General features: G+C 37.0%; 1 long non-coding RNA gene across 1 annotated transcript; it reads left to right on the top strand.

The window, feature by feature from the left end:
- Nucleotides 1-18,690: 18,690 nt before the first annotated feature.
- On the top strand, nt 18,691-21,654 carry LOC141646411 (uncharacterized). Its single transcript, XR_012545543.1, has 3 exons — nt 18,691-18,893; nt 18,990-19,054; nt 21,100-21,654. It is a non-coding gene; the product is annotated as an uncharacterized LOC141646411 (long non-coding RNA).
- Nucleotides 21,655-21,986: the final 332 nt, after the last annotated feature.

Genomic DNA, 21,986 nt, shown 5'->3' with positions numbered 1-21,986 from the left:
TTCAAGCGTGGGCCGATGATTACGAGTCTGAGTCTAAGATCGCGTCAAAGTCCGGGTCCGAGTCCGAGTCTTAGGCTTTCCATCTCATATTTGTTCTAGTGTCTTTCTTCGTGTCCATTTTTATTTCTAGTGACAACCTGGGGGCTGTCCCACGAGTCACATGTCTTCTCGAGTCTATGCTAAGTACATTTATTATCCATTTCAATAATAGCACACTTTTCAATCCGCATATTCTATCCTGTCTCTTCCTCTACCCTTTTCCTGTGACAACAAGAATTGGTTTGAGACATTTTTTAAAATGAACAACAACAACAACGCATGTCAGTCGATGTGAGTGCACTATTATGATGTTCCATTCCAAGTTGTAGAGGACCCGAAACTCCGTGTTCTTTTCTTACCTATTCCATGTCTAGCAATAGAAACCCCACAATATAACCCTAGTCTAGGACGAGCATATCTCAAGAGATTCTAGGACGAATCCAGACCGTCTCCCTTGTTAACAATCCATGACGGAAGGCAAGCCCATTCCCCACAATAAACAACCTGTGTTACTAAAAACCAACCCGTTTCCCACCAAAGGTGCTGGTCTGACCCAAATGCATGTTATGCAAGCAAATTCAAGACGATACGAGCCGTGACCAAAGACAAAGGCTCAATCAGGAGAAATGACCCAAGATCAATATCCAAGACAAAAGAGTCAAAAGAATAAGGCTCAATCAAGCAAGTCAAGTCAATATCCAAAGACAACGTTATCTTCAAAAACCCGAATCAAAAATCTGAGCAAAAATCCGGAATATATTCCAGACCAACAGACCAAGAATCTGAGTCTGAATCAAGAACAAGTCTGAAATCAAATACTAATCGGAATACTCCTGAAGTCTAAATAGAATCAAGTTACAATATATAATCAAGACATCAATGAAGATGGTTAGCTAGCATCCTCACTTAGCCTTTCACACATCGCACCCTAAGTCCTTCTCGAGACCGTTACAAGGAGATAGTTAGGAATTTTGAGAATCCTCTTAAGCTTGTCAAGTATACCCATCCTTTAGGGCCAAGACATGGAAATTTGAACCCACGTCATTTTAACCCACCTTTATGTGCTCAGGCTACATCAAGCCAAGAGACTCCATTTCCAAGCCATATTACAAGCCATAACCCCATCAAGCCTTAACTCCATAAAATCAAGCTCCAGAGATTTTGTTCATCAAAGCCTCTTATTACCGAGCTCCACATTCCAAATATCCAATCCAGTTTCACCTTGACCCAGACACGGAGTCTTCAAATACTTTGCTACCTAGGACGGGACATACCCATATCATCCTTAGGGTCCACTTCTAAGTGTGCTCACATAACAAGGAGATTTTTACAAACTTAATCATACCTCTTTGGTCTATGATCAGAGGGAGTTATCTCAAATCGATTCTTCGAGTCACCAAAGGAAAATACTCTCCTGACCCATGCACTTTAAGGTCCTAACAGCATAGCTTAGGCACACACCTGAACTACGAGCATGGTTTGATTTCACCTTTTCAGGTGGATACGTAGGCAGTCCTTTCTTACACAAGAAGGATACAACCACAACACCCAAATAAAATTAACCAAACCTCAGAACTACGATCTGGTTTGATTTCACTTCACGTGAATACGTAGGCAGTCCTCAAGGACACAACCATCCCCACTTCCAACTTTCAATCTCAACCATCAACTTCCAACCTCAATTATCAACCATCCCAATTTTCAAATTAACATCCCTTCCACAACCAACACCTCTATACTGGGGGCTCCTTATTGTCGCCCAGCCTCTTTTTACCAAAGTCCAGAGTCATCTTCTCATCCTGGGGGCATCTCTTCCAAGATGCCACCCTTCCTTTATTCCTCTAAGTCTAGCTAGTACTCGATCCGGATAATGACAAAGATCTTAGATCAATTCTCCAAGTCATCGTGCCTCAAGAGGGGTCTCTTTTACAACAAGCGGTGGCAGAAAACATCCAAGTAGACAGCTGATCCATGGCTCATGCCTTGCCTTTATATGACGTCATCATTCTCTCAATTATTCTACCTTTGGAACTGATACGCATTGCCACCCACACTTGGATAGGGGTTGCGCATGCTTAAGCAAAGTCTGTCAAGGTCATCCCCTGTGTCGCGTCAAACCTAAGTCTACATTTCGCGTCACGTCCATATGAGGTTTGTGTCATGTCAAGTCCTATGTCTAAAGCCCATTTGAATATGCATAACGCATTACAAATGACAAATTTCCTTTACACAAGTTTTAAACAACTTTTATAAAGAAACGCCTTTTGCAAAACCTATGTGTTTCCTCATTCGAGGTCCATGTGATAATCGCTTACGTGCATATACTAGATTGCATTCTTTTGTGGCTACTAACCATGTAGGTAAGTGTCAGAAGCAGTGCTCGCTCCGACTGGGGGCTTCACCCAAGTCTTCATTCTCCCCAGCGCAGCAGTATTTTGCAGTATTGCTCACTCAAGATTTCTTCCATGACGATCAAGATGTTCTTAGTCGTCAAAATATTTGTCCCAGTAGCAGAATTTTTGCGATGATTGCTCACTCAAGATTTCTTCCATGGCGATCAAGATGTTCCTAATCGTCAATATATTCCCCAACAAGAGTTCGCTTGAGACCGACGCAAGCAGATTCAACCTCAAGTTTTTGCCAGAGTTCGCTTGAGACCGACGCAAGCAGATTCCCCAGCAGTTTCTACCGACTCCCTGCTACCCTCAATATTATTGTTTCCTCATAAAGTTCGGCAAAGGTGTTGTTCTCCAGAAGTTCCCAAACCAGCGCCTCCTTCCTTAGGTTCGTAAACCCCAAAGTTAGGATTCTTACCCCTAGATTCTTAGATCCCAAAATGGCTTCCCATAGGTTCATAAGCCTTTAAGCTCCCCCACGAACGACCTTAGGTTCATAAACCCATAAATCCTTTTGGAGTTCTCATACCTCAGAAAGATTAAGCGCACGCGTTTAAAATAAGAATTAGTAACCCAGTAGTTCCTGAACTTAACCCTAGGATCCCAATTCCACTTAGGTTCACAAGCCTTTAAGTTCTCATACCAGCCGTCCTTTTAGGTTCATATACCCAGGTTCGCACACCTAGCTTCTTTTAAGTTCCCAAACTCCCTAGAGTTCATACACTTTTCCTTTTAGGATTATATTCCTTTAGGATCACCTTTTTCCCTTTAGGATCATAATCCTTTAGGATCACCTTTCCTTATAGTTCCCGCACTCAAACCTTGATTACCCCTTAAGTTGAATTTATATTTGACCTCCTTCCCGACGATGCTTTCCTTTAGGGTCCCACACCCTAGCACCAATCCTTACTTATCTTTTAGGTCTTACCCTTAGCTCCTACGCTTACCCTTAGCTCCTATGCACCTCCGGAGCATCTCGAGAAAGAAATCTCAGGTATGGTCTCTTCTTATGGCTGGCGAGCTTCCTTACGTAGTCTAATGGACTTTAAACGACCCTCCCCGATAGTCGACAGACTCTAAAATGTTCCCGACGACAGGTCCTTGGCTCAGACCCCTTGAGCCGCCTCGCGTCGCCATAGTCGTCAGGTTGTAATCTTCGATTGACCTGATGGCTATACTTTGACTTTCGCCTTGTCCAAGCCTCAGTCAAAGTGGGGGCTCTGTAGATACCTCGTTTATGCACCTCCCGCAAACCACCCGGTGATGATTGGGCCGCATGTTTGATACGCGGAATGATTTGTGACAGTTCGTAAGATTATCGTTAAGTGATTGCTCAAACATTAATGTCTACCTCTTAGTTGTCATCTACGCGCCGATACGGTCGTTTTGGCAGTAATTAGAGTACATTTGGAGTCCGGGTCAAAAACCGTCTTCATTTCCTAAAACCGTCAAATCCCGAGTCAAAGCAATGTCCTTGTCTACCTAAGGTTAGGATGTCATAAAATGTTGAGATTATATCTCATTTCGAGTCTCATGTCACTTCATTAGGCTAAACTAAAAGTTTACATTACAAAATGTGCATTTCATTTAGCTAAAATGATAACCCGACCTTTAGGCCCATTTTACGAGGTGATAACGACTTTTTTGGGTCAGGCCTATTTCACAGAAAGTTCTAGATCTCTTTCTTTTATCTTTCCAACGCCACCAAAATCACCTTAATCCGAGTCTTGTAGAGAAAGTTATGCCTAAAATACGACAGGCTGTCAAACGCGTTTTCTACGCGCAGAGGAACCTACCCGGGAAAGGACGCAGCAAGTGCTGCGCCTCTTCCAAGGGACGCAGTGCCTGCTGCGCCTTTTCCCAGGGCTTTCTTTTTGTCCATGTTTCCGCGTTTAACCTAAGTCGGTTGTTTCCGGATCTTTCCTTCCGTATCCTAGTCTTACCATAATTCCTTCACGTGATTAGTATAAATAGGAGCCTTCGTTCCTCATATTTCTCACGCGAGTGTCCGCCCTTCTTTTCTCCCTTTGCATTCTAGACTTTGTTCTTACTTATTGGCGCCTACGTGCTTGAACTTTCGACCACGTAAGCTCGGATCTTTCCGGTACCACCTCTCCCGTTTGCATGACCGACCAATTTGACCAACTACACAATAATCAATCTAATTAATCAATTTAATCAATCGTTTTCCTCTTACGAGGGCACTTTCCTTGCATTCGCGTCGAGCATCACTAATCGATATCTTAGTCCTTCTCGTTTCGTCAACATGTAAGTCTGAGGGTGTTAAATCTCTCCTTTTATTTATTGTATTTATTTATCGTATCAATTGTAAGATTTACGTCGAAAATACCTCATTAAAACCGATTTCTAAAACCGTCTTCAAAACCTTTTTTACGGATTTTCAGAAGACTAACAGTCGAGAAAAGACGCAAAGAATCGCCGCCGCTCTTGAAGGAGCGCAGTTCTGCCGCGCCTCTTCGTGAGGCTGCCGCAGTTCCTGCTTCTTTTCTTCTTCTTCATCCTCTGTAAATTTCGTCTTGCTTTTGTTTATTTTGTTTGCTTGATTAATTCTTCGTTCACATGATAGTTTAATAATCATATGTATATAATCCATCATTCATCCACATGTTTAAATCGTCATAAATCCGACTTAAATCCCAAGTAATTCATATTTGCGGGTTTTCGTCATTAAATTCAAACCCGGGTTGTAGAGGTTCGATTCATTCATATTGAATCTCTGGAATTCGTCATTGGTACATTCTAACCCGTTGTTCATCATATATTCGTCATATATCATCATGTTTAGACTAGTTAATTAATTTCAATAGAGGACTCATTAATGTCTTTCACCAATTAATCGTTCATTCATGTAAATTAATTCATTTGCATCCGTCTCACCCATGTTTTACTGTTTTTACGACCCATTCATATGTTAAATAACCTGTTAATCACTTCCATCCGAGTCAAATAATCTAACCAATCCTTAAAATTAACAATTAACATTAACGATTTGCAGTTCCAACTTCACAGCCAGAACTCACCCTTGGAACAGACGCGCAAGAATCGCGCCTCTTCCGAGGGCGCGATCTCTCCGCTTTGTTCCAGGATGATTTCTGTCCCTGAACTCCGTTTCTGCCTTGACCTAGTTTAATTAGTTTACGCATTAATTAACTAATATCCGTAATATCACGCCAATTCCTGTTCCTTAATTTAATTTAATTTATTCTTTTATTCCTTTTTCTCAAATCATCCGTTTTAAAGGTATTTTCGACATAAATCGCCTATCCCAATGTAATTAATGTAATTTTCATTATTGCAATTCATAGTTATTGTATTTCTTTCATTGCTTGTATGCTTTCACATGTAAATGAGCATTAAATCCTACTTCGACCAAATTGTTTGCTAATTATGTGTCAACCGACTTAGTTAAATCTTCACATGTTAGGATTAATCTATGGATGTTGCATTGCATGCATATAGCCGACAATATATCAAGTATGAATAACTTCTCTAATCATTAGTAGAGGCCGCTATCGAGGCGGGCGGGATTAGGTGTTCGATCAAAAGAGCTTCCTAATACGTACCCTCACCCCTTACTCCAGATCTCCGTGAGCACCCGTGTTCATTGGCATCCACGAGAGTCATTCTAGACATAGAATGCTAAGGGTAACGATTGCTTAGTGTTCATGTCACTACTTTGTGTCTTGACATGACACGAGGTATTCGAACGGTTCCAATTTCCCATAAAAATTGGTGGCGACTCCATACAAAATGCAAACGCTTGTTTTTGACCTTCTCACCAAGCGCCCCCGTGGGCGGCCCGCTGTCCACAATAACGTAACTCAATGCTTTGTAATCAGTATCAAGTTATTTCATCATTCATTAGCTTAGTTTTATTCATTCACATTAGGGTTGAGACTTATCAGTATCTAGTTTATGGTTTCCTTAAGCATCTTTTAATAAAGCTCTTCCTCGCATCCGGATTCATTCGTTCCGCCTCCCTTATTTCTGGTATTTCTTGTTTTGATTTTGTTCTTTCTTTGTAGTTTAGAATTGTTAGTCTAGATTTCCCAAAGCCAATTTCTCGTTCCATGTTAGTTATTTGTTTAGTTAATTTAAGTATGAAATCGATTGCTTTATATGTTAATTTTTCTGTTGTTAGTATTACCAGTATGAGTAGCTAAATACCCCTTGCTAAGATGTAGGGGATCTATGGCGTAGATGGCATTAGAATAGGTGTGACCCCGCATTAGGGCTTGGTCGATCGACTGGCTTAACTAGTCGACTGACTGAGCCGGTTGGTCGATCGACTGGGGTAGCTGGTCGATCGACTGACTTCGTGTCTGATTAGCACCGTATAATTCGTTAAGTGCAATATTTAACAATGAGACCGAGAGGAGACTTGTTAGATGCTTAGTTTTGACCAACCCGTAGATCGAAAGATAGGGAAGGACATTAATTAATGAGTTAAGATGAATAAATTGCTGAGATCGAGAGATAATGTAATTTAGGCTTTAGGAATCACTAATCGGGGCGAGAGCTAGCATTAGTGAGACTTAGGGACTAGTAGCATAGGCCGAAAGGAGCTACTAGTTAACTTGGACCGAGAGGACTTTTTTTACCCATCTTATACGACTGTATTTCGGACTTACCTAGGATTATGTGCCATCGCAGCTATAGTGAACCGACCGTCTTAGCATTTCTTTTATCATTGTTTACCTTCTTTATTACTTTTATTGCTTATTTAGTTTATGCATTTAGACTTAGATTTACTTCAATCCAAAACCCCTCAACTGTTACCCTTAGACTGAAATAAGAAGCAACTATTATCTCCCTATCTCCCTGCGGATCGACCCTTACTACCACTTGCTAGTTGTAGTTTGGTTTTATAAATATTATTTTTGATACTCACATCGACAGGTATCATAGATTCAGTAATTGGTAGAAAGCAGAAGCCTCTTTGTTTGGTGGCTATTGTCGAACTACTCCAAAGATTATCAGAGATTGGAAAGGAAATATTGAAGTTAATAAAAAGAAAGGAAAAACAATGAATTATTTTAGAAGTTGTTATAGAGATGGTGGCTGATTATTATGGAGATTAATAATAATGAAGAACTGAAGATGGTGGCTGATAATCAATGAAAGCCAATAAAATTGGTATGATGATAGGGGGAATTTCCTCTTCAGTAGTAGGCTCTCTCCTGTACTTCTAGTACTTATCAAGGGTTCGGATTTTGTCTCGGAATCACTACTACAGATACAACCTATAACAACGGTCAAAAACCGTTGTTATATAAAAAAGCGGACGTTGTTAAAGCGTCCGTTGTAAAAGGTTTTAACAACGGTTGGTTTTCTTAAGGAAACCGTTGTGAAAAATATTAACAACGGTTTTAAGTATAAAAACCCGTTGTGGAAAGTGTGACTCAATTTTGGGGGGGAAAGTTATAACAACGGGTTGTTTGTAAATAACCGTTGTTGTTTGTTCTTAAAAAATAAAAAAAAAAAATTAAATATTACTAGCTATAAATATTAAAGCATCCTTTACTAACATATTAAAGCATCCTTTACTAACATTCATTAATTGAAACAACATGGCAATGAACCCTAATTTTATCAACAACGAAGAATGGCTTACACAAACGATTGAAGATGATGGGAAGGTTCTCGCCGGGCTTCCCGCCGATCAACACCCATTAATCAAAGCATCCCTTGAACATCAACGGAATTATTGGATTAAGAGGCGTGAAGCAGTCCGGCTTGTCAACAAAGCCTCATCATCATCATCATCATCATCATCTTCATACCCTCGTCGGCCTGTTACTCGCAACTTGGTGCGACCCGGAGATATGTTGAGTTGTACTCTTCCAACCTTATCTCCACATGCAAGTCGTGTCCTTGCATATATTCAATCTGTTATTGCAAAATATGAAGCCAATGACCCGGAAGTTAGCGGTATACCAGAGTGGCGTGATTGGTGGCAGGTTGAGAAGCGCTTTTTACGCTTAACCGGGGTTGTTCCTGCTTATTATACATCTTTTGATTTCTGATAATTGCTGTAATGTATTTGGTTTAAAATTAAATGAAATGATCATTTTGAAAGTGTTGAGTTATGCTTGTTTGATTTGCTTCCATTTTTTCAACTCCATAGATCTATCAGTCATCATCAAGATCTGATTATGGCACAACTTCCTAACATATATGGCACAACTTCCTAACATATATATTAATTAAAAAACAACTCAACCCACACATTAGTATAAATACATTGCATTATCTCAACTAACATGCATTTCCATTATCTCAATATATTCTCCAAACCCTAATCGCTAAAACATGCTCGATCCGTATTGAAGGACGCCAAAGAAGATGGAAATGAAATAATTAGAAACACATACATGGAAATGAAATAATTAGCAGATCTTTGAACGGAACCTAATGGTCGATAAAAACACATACATTGAAATGAAATAATTAGAACAATAAAATAATGACGATGAAACAAACCTGATAATTACAGAACGTACGTAAAGAGACGATGAAATCAACAGTGACGGCGAGAAGATAAAGCGACGATGAGAAAGAGAGAAAGAGACGATGAGAAAGTGTGTGTTTTGTGTTTGTGTTTGGTCTGCTGCTTTGGGTTTGTGTTTGTGTATTAAGGTTTGTGTTTTGTGGTCAGCAGCAGACTTGTGTTTGTGTGGTTTATAGTATGGAAGGTATTGACAACGGTTATTAAACAACAACCGTTGTGAAATATGTTTTAACAACGGTTATAAAAAACACCCGTTGTTAAATAAGTTTTAACAACGGGTTTCAAAAATAACCGTTGTGATTACTTTTCACTAACTTTGCGCCAATTTTGCGCCAAATTATTAACAACGGTTGTTCATGTGTGACCCGTTGTTAAAACGAATAACAACGGTTTTTATAACCATACCCGTTGTAATTGATTTTAGTAAAATTCGCGCCATACATTCTACAACGTCTATTGTGATTTTCGTGAATATTCGTTGTTAAAGGGGCGTTGTAGTTGCCTGGATTTGTAGCAGTGTGATTTAACGGTCCGCTGTTTTAAGGCTATGTTCATCAATAACCACCCTTAATCTAGGTCACCAATATAAATAATACTTTTATATTCAAGACCACTTTACATGACCTTACCTCACATATATATTTGATGTTTATCAATGACCACTTTAACCTACTTTAACACAATCTCTTTTCTACTTCTACCCCAACATCTCTCTCTATTTTTAGAATTGATGAATACCAAAATACCTGTGAAATTTATGCAATTAACTGTAACTAGTGAAAATCATGTGTTAAAGCACGATATTTTTAAGGTTATCTATTTATATAAATCACTTAACTTTATTTGGGTTCATTAGTGGTATCCTTGTGAATAAGGAATGTTATTGCACAATAGCATTGTGGGTTGATTGTGTTTATTTGAGGAATGAAAGATCTTGAAGTTGAGGATTGGATACCTTTTGTGCTTTGATGTCTTAACCATAGTATATGGAACACTTCGAGGAATATTTTGGTTCGAATTACCTTAAAGGAAATATTTATTTGAGGACCTTAGACCATCGAGATTGTGGCTTAGTTGAGTTGATAACCACCTAGTGTTGCGATGTTATGATTGGAATTTTGATGGGGTTCTATAAGTCTTTGATAGAATGGTGTTGTTAGATGGTGGTTTTTATTTTGATGTTCCATAACTTGAGGGGTCTTATGGATTTAGTAACCTTGTTTCTTTGGTTGATATCTCAAAAGAGTATAATCTTTGAGTGTGATATGTCTTATTTTGACTATTTTGAGTTTAGAATTCTTCTCGAGTGCAAGCCTGATGTGTTTTGAACAGTTTTAAGAGCCTTATGAGTTAATTGGATTAGTTGTGTTTTCATAACTTGTGGACTTTTGGTTAGTAACATTGGATTTTGAACGACTTGGATTCTTACTGATGCGTGCATTTTATATAGGTATTTTCTACTTTATTTGCACGCATTTCAATGCATTTTGTGTAGTGTTTAGCTACAAATGTCCCCCGAATTGTCTACTTTGGTTCTCTTGTATTATTTACAGGTATGAACTGGAAATAAGCATAATCAAGCCTAAAACATGTCCTTATGCATGAATTTAGGATATGACTTGAGTCGGAGCCTTAAGACTACTATTTTGAGATGCGCAAAGAAGTAAGTTAGCTAGGCGAGAAAAGAAAGAACTTCAAATTGCTTGTGCCTATTTTGAAGAGCCATATCTCGAGTTTTACAAATGATTTTCAGGTAATTCCAATTGTAAATGAAATATTGTCCTCTGAGCTTTCCAACGCCACCAGAAACGCCCTGTTTGCCCAAGTAACGAAGAAATGGCAGCCGTTTAAAATTCAGTGCGCGAAGCATAAATTATGCGCTGGAAAGTACTCGATCGAGTACAATTGTGATCGATCGACTCCTTTTTCTACTCGATCGAATGGGGCCTTTTTTATAAGTGTTCGATCTAGTACCTAAATTACTCGATCGAGAGGTTGTAGCTTGGATTTGCTCGATCGATTGATATAAAAGTCCTCGATCGAGTATTTAGCTATGATACTCGGGATTTTTATCCCGTGATAGGTTTAGTTTTGTTAATTTTCACTTCCCTATATAAGAGAGTCGTAATTAGGTTAATGGACTTCTTTTTTTTTTTACCTTTTTAATACTTCTCTTTTCTCATACTTTCTACTGTAAACTCTTTTTCTCTTCCATTTAATCTTTACTTTGCTTAGTGGAACGATCTTTATGCCGGATTGCTTGAGATTGTAATCACACATTTCTCTCTTAATCTTAATCTTTTTATTTGTTGCGTTAATTTCTTGCTTTCTCTCCTTATTAATTTCTGCCCTAATTTAGTTTATGCATCATTATTGTTATTTCATCATGCCTTTCATTAGTACATTCATTATTATTATTGTTGACGCCATTAGTAATATGAATAGCTAAATTCTCTTATGTTAGGATTAGGAAATCCATGGTAGGATTGTGACGATGTAGCGAATAGGCTAGATAATTTGTATTTGAGAATCTGTCCCCATAGCAATATAACTGTACACCAATTTAGTTGAATGCATGCTTCTAAATTACATTAATCTGGTTAATTTCGTTCCTGGATCGGAAGATTAGAATGAACATACCTGCTATGAACAATATACTACCCTGATGAGGACGGAAGTTAAGTTAGCGGAAATCTAGGATAGAAAGTGGACCGGAAGGACCTTTCTTGTATCCTTCTCACAATAGATTGTCTAGGCTATTTGCAACTGAGTCGATAAACTGCCATGGTGAACCGAAATCCTAACATACTCTCTTTTATCTGATCACATCTATCATTTTCTTCCTTTACTGCTCTTACTTTATTTCTCTTACCCTTTGACTCCCAGTAGTTTAGAAAATCAAATATAAAAACCCCCAATTATGACCTTAGACAGATCGAGTTGATAAGTAGATAGTGACCGCCTCCCTGTGGAGATCGACCCTACTTACCGCTGACTTCTGTTAGTAGTATCTAGGTATTTATTTTTGGCACCTGACGCCGGTATCAAATTTTGGCGCCGTTGCCGGGGAGGCAACTATTTATTTGCTTGTTATTTTTGTTTGTCTTTAGCCTCGAGGAATTTATTCCTTGAGGCCGTTCTCATCTTTTTCTCTAGTGCTGTTTTGATAGGTCCTACAGGTCCTACCTAGACAGTTCTAGGTAAAAGATTGTCAAAGGGAAGGTTTGAGTACCTTTGATCTTCCACCTATGTCCCATCCTATGGTGCAGCAGGTGGTTTTATGTGAGAGATGTGGTTCTGCGAGGCATAATGCTGTTATCTGTCTAGCGGGAAACGACCGTGTCAAAATTTGGCGTGACGAAGTCTATGCGTTTAAGCAGCATAGACAAGCTAGTCACTCCATTACATATGTGCCGCCACATCCACTTCAGCAACGAGGCTATCAGAAGCCTCCGTTTATCTCGGCCCCGCAACAACAAAACCTTCCTCCCATTGAGAAGAATGAAGAGACTGCCGAGTTGAAGTCTATGGTGAAAGCACTTATACTTCAAATGCAAGAAACCGAGAAAACAAGGTAAGCTCACCTCAAGCTACTTAAATCTCAAGTAGCTCAATTAGCTGCCGAGTTGGATTCTAGAGACTCAGAGACGGTTTATGCTGTTATTCCTGTCACTAGTCTTTCACATGAAAGATCTGAGTTGTCTATTGGTGATGAAGACATGTACGACTCGGAAGTTGAAGGTGATAATGAAGATGAGGCTTTTATTAAACACTTCACCACGGTGCACCATAACACACTCGATCGAACAGCTCACTTTACTCGATCATGTGAATTATATGAGGAGGAAGTCGATCGAGCAGAGCTGCCCACTCGATCAAATGGTTTGTATAAGGAAGACCTTGATCGAATGCCCCACACTGTTCGATCGAGTAGTGCTGAATTAGAGGACCTCGATCGAATGCCCTGCTTTGTTCGATCGAATAAACTGTGTGAAGAAACCTCTCGATCGAGTTCTGTCTTTGCTCGATCGAGTAGTTTAGCCATGGAGAGCAGTGAAACGTCACTTTGGTCCACCTTGGATGACGATATGAACAAATACAATGGTTATGGTGAATCCCCCATCTTCAAAGCCGAGCTGGATGCGTTGGAGGCTGCGATTTACGGGATGGAACCCACCGAGGAGGGTAACGAGAAGGCAGCTGAGTCAGTAGACGTTCCTAGCACGGAAGAGGTAATGTATTCTTTTATCAATGATTCCAACGTTAGGAGCGACCAACCTGAGGTAATTAACGATAATTATATTATTATTTGTATAAATAGTACACTACCTCATTTGACTTATGCTTCATGTTTCAACGCTCTACCCCCTCCCAGTTGGTCAAATAATTTGATAATTTTTCACCGTATTTGTCATCGAAAATTTGTCAGGCTGGGACTGTACTTTAGATTGCTTTTACATGCTCCTACTTTATTTTGGTGCTACTTATGCTCTTGTGTAGCACATGCGCAGATTCATAATCTAATGCTAAGGGCTTTGAATTGCTTTGATTCTGACTAACTGGAGCAGCTGGATGAAGAAAAGATGGTCAAGCTGGGACCTGTCTGAAACTAGCGCTGTCCAGGAGGCAACCCGGAGTTTAAATTTTTAGCTGTTTTACATTTCAGTTGTGTGTAATAATTGGTCTTCGAACTATAGACTATGCGGAACAATTTAGACTTGGTCTTTTGTCATATTTGTGGTTGTATTTGCGTCTTTGCAGGTGTCATACTATCGCCCAAGAGTACGCACAATAGAGAGCTCTTGATCGAGTACCATTTTACTCGATCGAGTGTTTACCTCCATCGATCGAATGCTTCTCCTTTTCGATCGAGCAACCACAGATAATGACAATTCGATCGAGGCCTCTTTGCTTCTTCGATCGAGTGCTTTTGTTTGGATTCGCTTCCGTTGAAGCTAATCTGGAGTTATTAGCGACCTCCCATGTTGCTAGCTGGTTTGGGGAGGTCCCTACTTCGCGTATTTTTGTGAGTTTTCCGCATCTTCACTCTCTTCTTTTTATTTTGCAATTCCTTTCCCAATTTTTGAGTAAAATGAGGGCATTGTACGGTTCGGTTTGGGGAGGTTATGCATCCATATCTGTGTCTGCATGTCGTTTTTATTGCATTCTTGTTGTCACGTTTAATTTCTATATGCATTGTTGTTTATTTTCATAAAAAATCAAAATCTCATAAAAATTTAAAATTTCTAAAAAATAAAAAAAAAATTCACTTTTATTTTTTCATATAGGTTGAGTCGGAACGGTAGATTTCTGTGATGAAATTGCACTTTAACTTGTCATTTTTACTTAAGCCTTGCATCTAATTGATAGTTATTAGCTGAGTTATGCGCATATCTACGAGTTTTTTGTTCAAATTTAGCTGATTGTGTAGACTTGACCTGATAATTTGGCAACCTACTTTACAATTTCTGAGATTTAGAGTCATATAACTAATGACATTCATGACCGGTTTACATAGGAATTGAGAGTAGTACTCCTTGCATAGCATGTTCATCACTTTTGCACATTTATAAAATTCGATTTTTTGTCAATTGCATACATTCAGGTTTGTGGTCGGTGTCACATGCAGGGAGGCGCTTGCAAAATTCCCTTTCTTTCATTTTTCACCCATTTAGCTCCACTTAAGCCAAATATAGCCTTTTTGACCCATTAGCTACACCCAAAATTTAGCCTGCCCAGTCAAGCTAGTTTAGTGTGACTTCTTGTGGTATATATCCATGTTGCGAGTTTGGCTCGGTTGTCCAATTGATTGGAGTTGGTAGAAAAACGAGGAAGGATGACAAAGAAAAAAAAACGTGAAAAAAAAGAACACGTGTGAAAAAGAAAAAGAAAAGAAAAGAAATGAAAAAATATTGAGTTACACGTGAGCAGAAGGAAAAAAAGAGAAAAAAATCGAAATTTTTTTTGAGTTAGCTGAGAAATAAGAGACCGTCTGTGCTTATTTTTATCTTGTGACGGTCTCCCTCCTCCGTTTTATTCATATATTTTTGAGGAGATATTGTATTTGGACAGTGAGTTGTGTGCCAATGAAGGGCACTTGTACTTTATTTTACAGTCAGTTGAGATTCGGATGGTCTTATATGGCCTTGTTTAGGAACTAGCTTGACGCTTTACCTTCACATTTCTATAATTTGTTTTGCCTTTTCTCACCTGAACCTCACTTTCCCATATCATTTGTAAGCCCTCAGCTGTGACGGACATTGTTGGTTGGAACGTATGTGTAGTACTTGAATCGTCTATCATTTTTGTTGCATGCATGTTATGTAGGTCGCAGTTTGGGTGAGTGACTGTTTCTCTTTCTCTCTTATACATATATAATTCACCCTTTGCTTCATGAGAGAAGAGTGATCAAGTGAGAGTCCGATTTTGTTGGTCTTGCAAGGTCGATAGGTCAGCTTTATTTATGGACATCTTATAACTCGTTTGCGTGTTGACCGTTGTAGCTGTAACTGTTGATTTCTGTTGCATTAAATTGGTTCAAGTAGACAAGTTATAGCTAGCTCTGAGCTTTCTTTTTCCGTTCCATTAGTTTTGCATATAGTTTGCTTGGGGACAATCAAAGGTTTTGTTTGGGGAGATTTGATGCGTGCATTTTATATAGGTATTTTGTACTTTATTTGCACGCATTTCAATGCATTTTGTGTAGTGTTTAGCTACAAATGTCCCCCGAATTGTCTACTTTGGTTCTCTTGTATTATTTACAGGTATGAACCGGAAAACAGCATAATCAAGCCTAAAACATGTCCTTATGCATGCATTTAGGATATGAGTTGAGTCGGAGCCTTAAGACTACTATTTTGAGATGCGCAAAGAAGTAAGTTAGCTAGGCGAGCAAAGAAAGAACTTCAAATTACTTATGCCTACTTTGAAGAGCCATATCTAGAGTTCTACAACTTATTTTCAGGTGATTCCAATTGGAGCTGAAGGCTTGTCCTCTTTGCTTTCCAACGTCACCGGAAACACCCTGTTTTCCCAAGTAACGAAGAAATGGAAGCCGTTTGAAGTTCAGTGCGCGAAGCAGGAATTATGCGCTGGAAAGTACTCGATCGAGTACAATTGTGATCGATCGACTCCTTTTTCTACTCGATTGAATGGGGCCTTTTTGATAAGTGTTCGATCGAGTACCTAAAGTAATCGATCGAGAGGTTGTAGCTTGGATTTGCTCGATCGAGTGATATAAAAGTCCTCGATCGAGTATTTAGCTATTATACTCGGGATTTTTATCCCGTGATAGGTTTAGTTTTGTTAATTTTCACTTCCCTATATAAGGGAGTCGTAATTATGTTAATGGACTTCTTTTTTTTTTTAACCTTTTTAATACTTCTCTTTTCTCATACTTTCTACTTTAGACTCTTTTTCTCTTCCCTTTAATCTTTACTTTGCTTAGTGGAATGATCTTTACACCGGATTGCTTGAGATTGTAATCACACCTTTCTCTCTTAATCTTAATCTTGTTATTTGTTGCGTTAATTTCTTGCTTTCTCTCCTTATTACTTTATGCCCTAATTTAGTTTATGCATTATTATTGTTATTTCATCATGCCTTTCATTAGTACATTCATTATTATCATTGTTGACGCCATTAGTAATATGAATAGCTAAATTCTCTTATGTTAGGATTAGGAAATCCATGGTAGGATTGTGACGATGTAGCGAATAGGCTAGATAATTTATATGTGAGAATCTGTCCCCATAGCAATATAACTGTACACCAATTTAGTTGAATGCATGCTTCTAAATTACATTAATCTGGTCAATTTCATTCCTGGATCGGAAGATTAGAATGAACAGACCTGCTATGAACAGTAGACTACCCTAATGAGGACGGAAGTTAAGTTAGAGGAAATCTAGGATAGAAAGTGGACCGGAAGGACCTTTTCTGTATCCTTCTCACAGTAGATTGTCTAGGCTATTTGCAACTGAGTCGATAAACTGCCATGGTGAACCGAAATCCTGACATACTCTCTTTTATCTGATTACATCTATCATTTTCTTCCTTTACTGCTCTTACTTTATTTCTCTTACCCTTTGACTCCCAGTAGTTTAGAAAATCAAATATAAAAACCCCCAATTGTGACCTTAGACAGACCGAGTTGACAAGTAGATAGTGACCGCCTTCCTGTGGAGATCGACCCTACTTACCGCTGACTTCTGTTAATAGTATCTAGGTATTTATTTTTGGTACCCGACGACGGTATCACTTACCATGATGTTTTGAGAGGTTGAACAATTATGTAATGTTGTGGATCGGAGTTGTATCAATCGATGAAATTGGAGGATATAAACTAGGAAGTTAGGCAACTCTGAGATTGACAACTTAGTTGCCTGTTGTTAACAAGCTTGGTGTTGGTTTTGATGGAAATAGGAAAGTTAGAGTTTTATAGAGGAGTTGTACCGAGAATCTCAAGATGATTGACCTCTTTTTCTATCCTTGAGAGAGCTTTGTATAGCTCTTGAATCTCCTTCCCTCTTCTCTCGAGCATCGGATTACTCCAGTTATTATCAATTTCCTCGACCCTTGCTTAAGTCTGAATACTTTTGGTTTTGACTTATCGTTAACTTTTTCTCGAATATTTTCTTTTTAAAGAAAAGTTTTGCCTTCTGTAAAATTTTGGTTATCTTGGAAATTTTAACATTGTGGATTATGTTTTCTCAACTTTAAACTTTATTTTAGTTTTACTCTTGCTTAGTATTTAAACTTGGTTTTGGTTTCGGAATGCCTCAAAATTTGTTTGTAAATATTTCGAAATTGCTTTAAATAAAGTAGACGATGCTTTGAAAAACTTTCAAATATTGTATTGTATTGTATTGTGTTCATAAATTTGATTTGTCTTATGGTTTAAGTAAAGTTTAAACATCTTGTTTTGGATTTAGACATTGATTGGTTGTTAGGACTTGTCATTAAAGACGTCTAATGACCGGTTCGGTACTTGCTAATGCTTGGTTTGAGATTTGATTTTTCAAATGTTAACTTGCTCTTATCTTGGATGAAAGAATTCTTATTCGCGACAGGTATTCTCTCGTTCCATGGGAAGACACAAGTAATTTATAATTGTTCAATTTTGAAAATTGGTTTAAAGATTGTTTTGATCTCAACAAAGACTTTTCAAATATATTTGTCAGCTGAAATGTTTTACAAGTCTTTGTTCTTCAAATCTTATCTTTCTACTTTCAAGTTTCGGGGACGAAACTTTTTCTTAGTGGATGAGGTTGTAACACCCGCAATTTTCTAATCTCATTCATTTTAATTTTTATTTATGAGATTTAAATTTTAATACTTATATTTATCATTTTTTTTGTTTAAATCGTTAATTAATTTCCGTTTTAAATCGAATTACAGTTCGATTTCTTTTGGATCGACTATTTATATAATGGCGTTTTATGATCAAATGTTAATATCATTTTTAGCTCGATCTTACTTGTTGAGCTGAGTATATGAGCATTAGATAAGATATTTATTGATCTTATTTTATTCATTTATTTTAATCCTTTTATCTTCCTTGCTCCTTTATTAATTTTCTACCAATTGTTTTTGAGGAGGACTTAGTCTAACAACCTCCTTTGACCAGTTTTGTTGAGGCTTTTATGCGATATTTGTTTCCCCTTTTTACTCATTTAGTTCCTCTTTAACCCTCTTTATTTGATCAACATTATTAGGTCATTTATTATCTACAAAAATAAGAAAACAAACCTATCTACTTTTCTCACAGAGTGCCGTGAGATTCACCGTTGAATTTCATACGTAAAAATTGTACGTACATGTCTGCCTTCTTGCTTCTTTATTTCCAAATTCTACGTACGTGCCTGCCTTCTTGCTTCTTTATTAGGATCGATCTTCCTTCATCATCCGTTCATCCTATTCTAAGGGTAATTATTGCCCTTAATCGTTGTCATATATTTAGTTTTAGCTTTTATTTAATTAGTATATGATTTAATCATATATGAATATTTTTTTTTTGGAAGCTATCGTCAAGATCCGTACGAGGAAGAGTATTTCATCGACTTGGAACGCGAATAAGAGATAACTCGTAAGGGCTTGACTCGGCATTTCATTAGTTATTTTTGAGTAGTTGCTTGTTTTTGATTATTATCATTGTTTTAATCAATTATGATATTAAATTTATATATTTCTAATTTTTGTTCTCATGGCATAAAAGTTTCTGATATTTAATTATATATCAAAATATATTTTATTTATGAATTTATCATATTTAGTATTGTTTTTATTAGATCTAATGTTGTTGTTGTTGTTATAATCGCAATATATCGATTTCTAGGGTTTTAAATTACTAATCATTGTATAATTTCGTCTTTATAATTTTATTCTGGTCCTATGATAAATTTTAAGACGTAGGATCATAAAAGTTTTGATCTTTTAGTCTTATTAGTAATTATTATGATTTATACAATGTTTCAGCTGTTTTGGTGTTTATTAGGTATTAATTCGTTTTTGATTTTTCTAATTCATGAAACCTATTTTATTAGCTCTGATAATGCATTATGGAATGATATAAATTTTGATAAAATTTATTTTGGGTGGAATCATAATTTTAATAAATAAAATACAGGTCTGGCTATTTTTGGAATACAATTTTAATAAATAGTATTTACGATTTTTAGTTGCTGTGAAAACTATTTTTAGTGTTTTTACTTAATTACAGGATTTTACAAATTTTGTTGGGAATCCTTCTGGTCAGAAACTTTTTTTAATAATTGAAATGGTGTTTTGCGGTTTTTACGATAATCTGGTTTTTAATTCGGTTCATATATCAAATGAGCATATATTTTTACAAAATTTTACATGCTGGTCCGAGATGTTATAAAAAGTACTCACTTTAAATTCATGAGTATCGAAGTTAAAATCTATTTTGTAAAAATAAAACACTGTTTTGGTTAAACCGAGTAAATAATGGTTTTCAAGTTAATTTATGGAGAAGGGTATTATGGTAATTTTTCATATGAGTCCAGAATGTGTTGAGAACCTGTTTTATAAGAAGTATTTGACTAAAATTATTTTATCATTTTAAATAATGGATTAGTATTTAAAATGGGTTTACCCAAGTTGGTAATAAGATAATAACTTATATTTTCTAACTTCTTGAATGACATTATTTATAACATCATACATTACTATTTTCATAAGATTTCTATTTTGAGCAGATATTTACTCTAAGAAAGATTGTATTTATAAAAAGTTACTATTTTTGGAAGTTGCCTTCTTGGAAGGTTTCCTTTTAAAGGATTTGAATAATGAACACTTTTGAAGTGGTTTTGAATACTTATGGAATAGTTAGGTGTAAAGTTTAGAATAATAAACTTAGGATATGCTTAAATTTGCCATTAGCTATAAAACTGATGATTGTCATCGGTGGTCGTCAGGGAGTGTTGCACCCCGGGAGTTATGTACATACACTTAGACTAAGGCCTCGCACTGCGGAGTAAGACGCCGCCCTATTATGTTTTTGGAACCGTGGTACTTTAGCATAGTCCGAGTGAAAATCTAGACTAAGACACTAAGCTGGTTTTCCATAAGGAGTATTTGATATTGTATCTTATACTTTAATGTTTCTGGACTTAATTTTTATTTTCAATTGTTCAAATGATTATTTATGTTTTTAACATTTTATAATGTATTGAGGTTTCATATTTCAAGTAATTGTGGTTTTAGCATTTGCTTGTCTTTAACTTGATGAAATGTGGCTGGGAGAACGCCTGAGTTACTCCCCACTGATTGTGGCTGTTATATATATAACATGACAGGTATTTGTTTTGCTGGGATTCGAAGAGTGAGCTAGCGAGTAGTTGATCCTACTCTTTTTATTTTCGTTTCTTTTGGATTGTAGAACCCTGATTTGGAGGTTTTAATTTTTAGCCCATTTTTAGCAAAAGTGGCAATTGTATCGACTACCTTTTTGTGAATGTTTCCAGTGAATTATATTTATTTTAATCCCAATTTGGTTATTTAGTTTTATCATTGTGTATTTAATCCCATTCGACAGTGTTTCCGCCACTGTTTTGCACTAGATTTTATAGCGGATTACAGGCTCACGCGAAACTGGTGGTCAATTTTCAGTTACAAAGGCAAGCAAGGCCAAATTTCTTGTAACTTATGTACATTAATGGAGTATCCGATGAAGATTTTGCTTCTCAATTCAGTAATTGCTAGAAAGGAGGGGCCTCTTTGTTTGGTGGCTATTGTCGAACTACTCCAAAGACTATCAGAGATTGGAACGGAAATATTGAAGTTAATAAAAAGAAAGGAAAAACAATGAATTATTTTTGATGTTGTTATAGAGATGGTGGCTGATTATTATGGAGATTGATAATAATGAAGAACTGAATATGGTGGCTGATAATTAATGGAAGCCAATAAAATTGGTATGATGATAGAAGGAAGTTCCTCTCCAGTAGTAGGCTCTCTCCCATATTTCCAGTACTTATCGAGGGTTCGGATTTTGTCTCGGAATGATTTAACAGTCCACTGTTTTAAGACTATGTTCATCAATAACCACCCTTAATCTAGGTCACTAATATAAATAATACTTTTATATTCAAGACCACTTTACATGACCTTACCTCACATATATATTTGATGTTTATCAATGACCACTTTAACCTACTTTAACACAATCTCTTTTCTACTTCAACTCCAACATCTCTCTCTATTTTTAGAATTGATGAATACCAAAATACTTGTGAAATTTATACAATTAACTATAACTAGTGAACTGTGTTAAAGCATGATATTTTTAAGGTTATCTATTTATATAAATACATCTCCAATTGAAGACATTTTTATAAACTAATTGTACTTTTAGTTTGATGTTATAAGAGGTAGTAAACGAAAGATGACTATAATTATAAGACATTAAATTAATGTTATCTCATTAAATGCTACTCCTCCGGACTAGTTAATAGTTTACACTTTCTTTATTTTTCCCTTACAAAATAAAGCAACTG

This window comes from Silene latifolia, chromosome 3, assembly GCF_048544455.1.
Source record: "Silene latifolia isolate original U9 population chromosome 3, ASM4854445v1, whole genome shotgun sequence".
Taxonomy (NCBI): domain Eukaryota; kingdom Viridiplantae; phylum Streptophyta; class Magnoliopsida; order Caryophyllales; family Caryophyllaceae; genus Silene; species Silene latifolia.
The sequence above is the reverse complement of the archived record's forward strand: the minus strand, read 5'-3'. Positions and strand labels throughout refer to the sequence as shown.